Below are 8,803 nucleotides of genomic sequence, written 5' to 3'. Positions count from 1 at the left end.
TTCAATAAGCCTACCAGATACTATTTTATGTGAATTTACATTGAGAATAGTTGAAAGACTGAAGACCAGCATGTTCGCAGAGGTCTGTGGACATAAACCGGAACTTCCTTACGAGGGTCAGCCTTACAGAGTGTCCCATTTTACTGCCATGTCACCATCTCACCCCTGGCACATGTTTAAGTTGTATGAGAGCTTCACAGCTTTTAGAATGGTGACATATAGGTCTCTTCAGATGCTCCCCCTAATGGAACAAGCTAACTAGTAAAAATGATAAATAGCTATCATTTATAAATTTCTGGAAGTCATCCTGGGGAATACAACAACAACAACAACAAAAACCCAAACATTTCTTTAAGTCAACCAAATTTTAGTAAGGTTAGTGAGTCTATGGCAGGTTTCAGCCCTGGGTGTATGTGTCTAGGATCCTGAACGTATGCAGAATTGGAGGAAATAATATTGCTTGTAACCAGGCCCTGTTGGATGGGTGTTCTCCCTCTCTTCCTTGTTCATGTGTGTACATATGCACATGTGCCCTTTGGAAAAACAAATAAATAATAATAATTAAAGGAACAGAAAAATTCCTCAGACTAAAATTAAGAGACTCAGTAATTCAAATACACGCAGATAGCAGGAACTCGTAGAGATCATTAGATAGTTACAAAAGATAGATCAGCACAAGAGATAATGAAAACATAATCTGTGCTCTCTAGTGGAGATACACATTACACTGGTTATGATTAAGACATTGTGTGACTACGCTAACAAGCACTAAAAGTGTACATTTTGGTTAGATGAATTCTTGGGACTAAGTGGTCTTTTGAGGACTGATGTCTTTCACCTAGCCTCGATAGCCAAGCATGACATTAAAGAAACTGTTAAGATGACGCCTACCTCAGCTGCCATGTGACTGTAACCATAAATAATAACTTTCTTCCTTCAACTATTACCATCCTATATTCCAGTGGGATACTAAAATTTACCATGTAGGTTTTTTTTATGTAGTAGCCATAATTTTTTGCCTCAAATTGACATTTTGAATACTTTTCCTCCATAGTTTTTTTACCACAGAAGAAACTAGTCAGGTCATCTGAATTATTGTAACAAATATAGTAAATTTCTTTGAGTTTCTAATTGAAGAAGTCATACAAAACTAATGATAGTGTATATAAAAATTAGATTATACAATATTAGATATTTAACATTTCTGTTTTTAAATGTGAGGATATACATGAATAACTCTACAGCTCTGTATACTCTCAGGAGTAATTGGCAGTCACAGGGAAAGAAGGCTTCCGGATGTTTAAATTGATAAATGAAGTGGGAAGTTCTTATATTTGAAAGTTAAAGCTCTTGAAGGATGATATGCTATTTTGAGTACAAATGTAGAAGAACTACAGTATAGGCTACATATAGGAGGGTAGAATGTAGGGAAGTGTTATCAAATAAGTAACAAAGTACTATTATTATTATTATTATTATTATTATTATTATTTTGCATTACATGTCCAGGTACTTGGGAGTTAGACCCACGTTGAAATTCTATGTATTTTACAGAAAAAAAATAGGTTCTCATTTACCACTTGGAAATAAAACATTTGAAATGATTATAAGAATTGGAAGATGAGACAAGAGAAAAGAAAGAACACTTAGGGACTTAACATAAATTGACTAAATGATACAACAAAAGTATCACCTAGCCAAAGAACACTAAGATTAGGGAACATAGGATAAATATGAGAGATAATTAAGAATTAGAATTGTCAAAAATGATTCAGTATGTGAAGAAGATTGGTAAGATCAAGAAGTTGAAAAACGATTCCTATAGTTCTGGCTTTCCTATCTGGTAAATAATACAACTATGAAAAGACAATAGAAGGGACCAGCAGTTAGCGTAATGGCTATGTCGCTGGACTCCCACGTAGTCGACCGCGGTTCAAGTCCCGGACCCGGTGGCTTAAACTCATGCCGGGCGCGTGTGCGTGCGTGCCCAAGACCCCGAGAGGAGAATGGAGGAGAAGGGATTGCGGCGTGGCCATCTCCCCTGGGGGGTGATTTCCTGCTTTCTATCTCTCTGTCTCTCTCTGTCTGTCTGGCGAGCGCACACGCCCTATAGCAAAAACCTCTCAAAAAAAAAAAAGACAATAGAAGAAAATAATCATAAGATACATGGTTTGAGAAGTCACTATGAAGTTATTGAGTATATAGTTGGAAATATGGGTTTATACTGGACAATAACTCGTTGGCATAGAGATATAGATTTGACAGGAAAGAAAATGTTTGAAGTATTTTAAATTAAATGGTAATTGAAACTTTTATGAGAATTCTTAAAATCATGTTAAGTGTAAAAGTAAATTGGAGAGGAGGCCAGCACATGTCGTAGCAGTTATGTTGTTGGACTCCCACATGGCCAACTGTGGTTTGAGTCCTGGACCTGGTGACTTAAAATTCGTGGTGGGCATGCGTGCATGCATGCTCAAGATCCTAGGAGGAGAATGCAAGAGAGGGAATTACATGTCAAAGTGGCCATTCCCCCTGGGGGATGATTTCCCACTTTCCCTCTCACTGTCTCTTTCTCTCTCCAGTGAGCACATGTTACCTAGGGCAAAACTGTCTTATAAAGAAAATATAAAAAGTAAATTGGAGAGAACTGGCAGATAATAGCTAAGAAAGTGGAGAGAAGAATAACAAATTACGGTACCCACAATTTGTGTACAAAAGGGAATGCTACAGCTGTAAGGAAAACAAGCTGTTAGTTTCTGCTTCATCAAGACCTTGAAAGTTGTCACTCCCATCCTTACAATAGTAGAAAACAAACAAAAAGTGACAGCACACACAAAATCAACTAAGTTTCTAGAAACCATCAGATAACTGAGGTCACAGGACAAACTACTACTCAGAAAACTGGAGAGACAAGGAAGTCCAGAGTCACAGCACAGATGAGCTCACCTGGAGCAGAAGCTACTAGAGAGCTTCAATTTTCAATTGAAGGAATGCTTAAATGGCTTTTTTTTGGGGGGGGGTGGCAAGAGAGTGTATGCATGCGGTATGCATTTGCAAAAGAGAGAGAGAGAGAGAAAGAAAGAGAGAGAGAGACAAATCACCTTCCAAATGCCAAAAGTTCTTTTATTCCATCTCTTTCTCCTTTCAGGATTTTCTGCACAGACGCACACACATTCAGTCTGTTTACAGAACATTGGGTCTAATACTTGAACCACATAGTTAGCCATGTGGAATCCACCTGCCTTAACCATTGGGCCATGGTCTGGACCTGCAATGGTAAATCTGGTGAACTGATGAGGGCTAGTGTGGACTATATAAGTGTGAGAAAACTCCTGAAGACTTTAGTCTTATGAGTCACCACACTCATTGGCTTTACCTCTAAGACCTCAACGAGATCCTTAAAACAAAAATAAACCCCTCTTGATTGTGACTGTGGAGACAAAGAAGAATTCTTGTGAGTTATACACAGAGACTTCTCCATTTATAAGGCCCCCTTTCTGCGGTCATCCAGCAGCATGGTAGTTAAGGTGGTTGGATCCCATAGAGCAAACAATGTGGTTTAAGTCCCAGACCAGAGGTTTGAATGACCTATTGAATGAGAGTGCCCCAAATCTTGAAATGGGAGGAGAAGGGGCTGTGGTATAGCCATCACTCTGGGACTCATTTCACATTTCACCTCTTTCATTGTCTGCCCCTCTCTGTCTCTCTCCAGTGAATGATGGGCCTCACAGGGAAAGAAATGAATAAATAAATTAATTAAAACTAATTTTTTAAAAGTCTTTTTTGCAAAATGAAACACTTTAACAGAGCATTGCTCCAGAGCTGTCAAACAAGGGTATTCTTCTAAAGTGTCTTGATTTCATTCAAACATTAGATGAGGCAAGAAGGCTGGAGGGGCTGGAGAGAGAGGAATGCCCTCTTCGTCTCTATGGTGAGACGTGCAAAAAAATCTTTCTAAAAATATAAACAAATAAATAAAGGCTAAAATAATCTCAGGCTTCAAGACTACAATGCTGTAATGAAAATTAATATAATTAAGTAAATATATTTAAAGCCTCAACCACCTCCCAACTTAAAAAAAAAAACAATAAATTAAATAAAAATGGAAACTATAAAACAAACCAAAAAAGATCATATTTCACTGTGGATTTCAAAGAAGGAGGAAGGTACTCTATTCTGTTTGATTGAATTAAGAAAGATTTTTAGATAAAGATCTTTATGGAAAATCTTTCTAAAGATGTGGATATTAGGTATATGTTCTTCTACCAAATCTAGGACTGATGAAGTTTACTTAAAACCCGAGTTGGCTAAACTACCTAAGATACATTGGCGTGACCAAAGGTCAGTAATGAAAGGAAAGAGATAATTACATTGACATATGAGAGAAAAACATTAAGCATGATTCAAACGATTTTTATATAAATAAGTCAAGGCATGAGATGAGAGAAGTAGTGTGGATTGATCCAATATGATTCAGGCTAAGTTACTATAGCAGGGAAAATAAGGAAGACTAAAGGATAGCCTAGATTTGTAACTTAATTATGAAATAATTGTGTTTAAGCTAGTTACATATGTGTTGCAGAACAATTGCTAAAAATATAATGTTGTCTTAGAACATCCACTCATCAATTTAATCAGCAATGTCTTTGCTATTTAAAAATGTGTTCACAATAGAAACATTCTTCACCAGACTATTCCACATTTATAAACCATTACCATGTAAAAGTTGTAAGAAATAGCAAATGCCATTTTTAAAAATGAAGAAAGCATCCCTTTGCATTATCTCCTGGTACTCTGAAATCTTTTCAAATTAACTGGTATTCAAAAAACTATAATAAATTAAACATGGAGTTTTGAGATACTTACACGTAGATTCTTCTCCAAATTAATTGATGCCGGAACTCGCTCTGAAGCACCACATGTTGAGGAGTTGCCAAAGTCTTTCAATTAATTAAATCACTACATTTGGCTCCATCTCTGGTGGCTTTACTGCTTATCCCAAGCAGGTGCTGATGGATTAGGGGGTTTCTCTCTGGCTGATTCCTGATTAAATTTGGACAAAGAACTTGACAGCTGTCATGTCTCTGTTCCCCATAACTCTTTTCTCAAATCAGTAATACTCACAGTCTCTACTGTCTGAGAAAAGTATGAGACCAACATGTGCAGGCAGTTAAGTTAGCAAAAAGTATAAAGAACACAGTGTTTTAGTGTCTCTTACTCAGTCATAAGGGCCACTTGAATTAAAAGAGAGCTAGAATTTTTAAAGTTTTATTTACTGGGTTCAATTAAGCAGAAGGATGTGCTATTCATTTATCTTATTCTTTATTCTTATCCCATTAACAGCATACATTATTTTTGCAGCAAGGAGAGTGGTGTCTATTTACCCTTCCTTCTCCCTTTTATTTCCTTTCCCCAGGGAAATACATAGTAGAACAGTTTATGAAATAAATGAAATGAATTGTACTGGGTGCATGTCCTTCCTTTCCTTGGTTTCACTGGATGTCTTCTCCATCCTTGCTGTTCTCTTTCTCCAGACTCTTCACTAAACAAGCAGTGTATGTTGTTGTGTGAATCCCCCTGATTCCAGCATCTGAGGCCATGAAAGTCTGGGTGTAAAATTGGGTTTAAGTATTTAACACAGTACATAGAATTTGACTTTCCCCAAAGCTGCAAAAGTGACCAGCTACTGCTTTATGGCATGTGGTGGTGAACTCCTCACAGAGAAACCCTCACCAACAGCAAGTGGGATGGAGGGGTGTGGGAACAGCAGACAGGTTGTTCTCCTTTACTTCCTCCAAGGGACGATTTGCAGATGTAGTTCTCCAACGGCCTTGGAGAAGGCATCCACAGGTGGAGAGAGCACACTTGTGTAACAACTAGCAAAAAGTCTGCAGGGGTTATCGTTATCTGCGAAACAGAGTTAAGTATATTTGCTTCTCATCTTTCTATTTATTTATTTATTTTTATGTTAAGTTCTTTTATACATTTGACTATTCTTATGTCATCCTTAGAGTGGTTATTTCAACTCATTCTCCCATCTTTTAAAAGGATTGATCATTTTTTTTTTGGAACAGCTGCTTGAGTTCCCTGTATATTCTGATTATCAGTCCCTTATGTGACACATAGTTTAACCCAGTATTTTCCCATTCTGAGGGCTGTTGATTCACACTAATTACTGTGTCCTTTGTCATGCAAAAGCTTCTTAGTCTGATGTAATCCCACTTGTCTATTTTGGGGATTATTGACTGTGCTTTGGGGGTCTTACTTAAGAAGTCTTTGTCTACTCCAGTGTCTCCCAGAGTTTCCCCAGTGTTTTCCCCTTCTCAACTTCTGTCTTTTTCGTTTTCTGTGTTCTGAAAATTTCCTACCTAAGAGATAATTGCACTTAAGTCTTACCTCAGCTCATTCAAGAACCCTGGATCTAAGACATGTGGCAGAGAAGCTTAATTTCTCCTCTAAGACAGCTCTTGCACAAAATTATTCTATGGTCCATGTAAGAAAGTTACCTGTCCTAGTGTGAAAGTCAGAGAACGCTTCTCTGAGGAAGTGGTAGATGGACCAACCTGCAATGAGCCTGCTATGTATTATTTAACATAAATGCACAGATACTTATGTACTATATACTTAAAATCAGAACAAATGTAGACACAATTATTATTTGATTTTATTCAATTAGTGATAGAGTTTGTATTTTTCTCGACTATCATAATAAAGAAATACAGTAGGGACATACCCTATAGCTTGTTAATTTCATACATAACAAAGTCTCTAAAACCAGACTCACTTCCCTTTAAATTCCTGGACACTCCAGTTTTTTAAATTTCCTGAACTTCAGTTTTAAGTTTTGTGATTGCGGGAAAACAACATTTAAATAAAAGAACTTTTAAAGTGTCAAGTTTAGTCAGGAGATATATGTCAGAACATATTAATAGCAACTTAATAAATACTACAAACATAACTTTATGTTTATTCTTTTACCAGGATGATAGTTTGCTTCTCTTCTTTCTTCTTACATGAAGAGAAAAAAATGTCTTTTATATCTTCTCATCTGATAGTCATAAAAATTCTCTCCCATGAGACCTTTTTGGGCTGAGAAACTTGTCGACATGAACTTTTTATGGGATTGTTGAATTCATTCATTCAACAATCAAATACAAATATTTTTAATTAACTACATCTTTTTATGGGATTGTTGAATTCATTCATTCATCCTACAAATATTTTTAATTAACTGCTATGTATGTGACATAGCACCAAATATACAAATAGAAAATCCCTATCTTTTTAGATCTTATGTTCTAAAAGATGGGTCATTTTCTGCTCTTTTAATTACAATCCTAGGCCACTAGATTATTCCTTAGCTGAAATGTGCTACATTAGCATTTATAAACTGAACAAAAACATTTAAGTCTCTATTCCCCATAAGAAGCTAATTTAGTTTATTTTAAGGCCATGCTTTTATAACCCGCAAATATTATTGGCATTTTTTGACCTCCTATTAACTCCTCAACTCACTAATATAGAGCTTCTACCCTTTATATTTCTAACAGAAATGTTTTTCCCAGTTCAAAAATTACCTCTTATTTTCAAAATATAATGAATCCTTTTCCGTTCTTGTCTCACTTGACCTTGCTGCACTATTTAATCTGTGGTCCATTAATTTGTTCTTCAGAATGGCCTGTCTTATTTCCTGTGACACTATTCTCTGTGAGTTTTTTCTCAGTTCTCCTGGGCATTCAAGCTAAATATTGAATGTCAATTTCTTTGACTTTGTCTATTTTGTTAAAAAGGTTATTTGTGGCCCAGGCCCTCTTATCTTATTCAATGTATGAGTCAGCTTCCAAAACTTTTCTGTCCCCTGCACACTGACATCTCTCCAACACATCTGTATTATTTCATGCATGTTTTCATCACTTCACATCCACAGTTTTTGGTATTTTTTTCTCTTCGCAAATTTAGTATCTCTGTATCATGAGGTTCTAATGGGAAGAGAAAGATTTTTATAAAGTTAGTAGTATCAATTTCTAAAATAGTTTTGAAGGTATTCTAAGCATTGAATAAATGTGATTTTAAATATAATATTAAGTAAACTGATTAATGAGTGATAGTATTCATTAACATGACATGCACTTCCTTCCACTGTTGTTCAGAGGACTCCAATTTCTATATTTTAAGCTTTCTTATTAGAAGATTCTTATTTCTCACAATGGGATCAGAGTTATCATTATAAAATAACCTTAAATCATTATGGTTTTCTGGTCTAAAATTTTTCAGTATCTCCTTATCTTTCAAAGAATAGATCCCAAACTTCTTAGCAAAGAATGCAAATTCTTCATTTCCTGACTCTGTCCACAAACTATGTCCAATTCCTCTTTGTGGTTGTGATGGTTCTTTTGACGCATCAATTTGTCTACGCTACAGTCCCCAGGTATTCAATCATTTACTAATACAGATGCGATAGCATAGGTGTTTGGTAGATGTGAATTCCATAATCCGTTAATCATAATCATTTTAAATAATGAATATTATCTCATGCCTTCTGGGTGAATCTGATTCTACCAGTACAAAGAAAAGCATTTAGAGCAGAGTTAAAGTTTCCCTAAAGGAGAAAAAAAACTCACCTGTGGGCAGCAGTTTTAGCCTGTGCCTTGAAAATCAAGCATGTTTTTATGGCCTGACAATGATTTTGGACTTGCTTACCTCACTCCCACAATTATATAAACCAATTTCTTGTGATAAATATCTTAGTATTTATTTCTTACTAGTTCTGGTTCTCTGGAGAATGCAGTAGTTCTAGAGAAAC

The sequence above is a fragment of the Tupaia chinensis genome, unplaced genomic scaffold, assembly GCF_000334495.1.
Source record: "Tupaia chinensis unplaced genomic scaffold, TupChi_1.0 Scaffold000692_1, whole genome shotgun sequence".
NCBI classification, from domain to species: domain Eukaryota; kingdom Metazoa; phylum Chordata; class Mammalia; order Scandentia; family Tupaiidae; genus Tupaia; species Tupaia belangeri.
The sequence above is the reverse complement of the archived record's forward strand: the minus strand, read 5'-3'. Positions refer to the sequence as shown.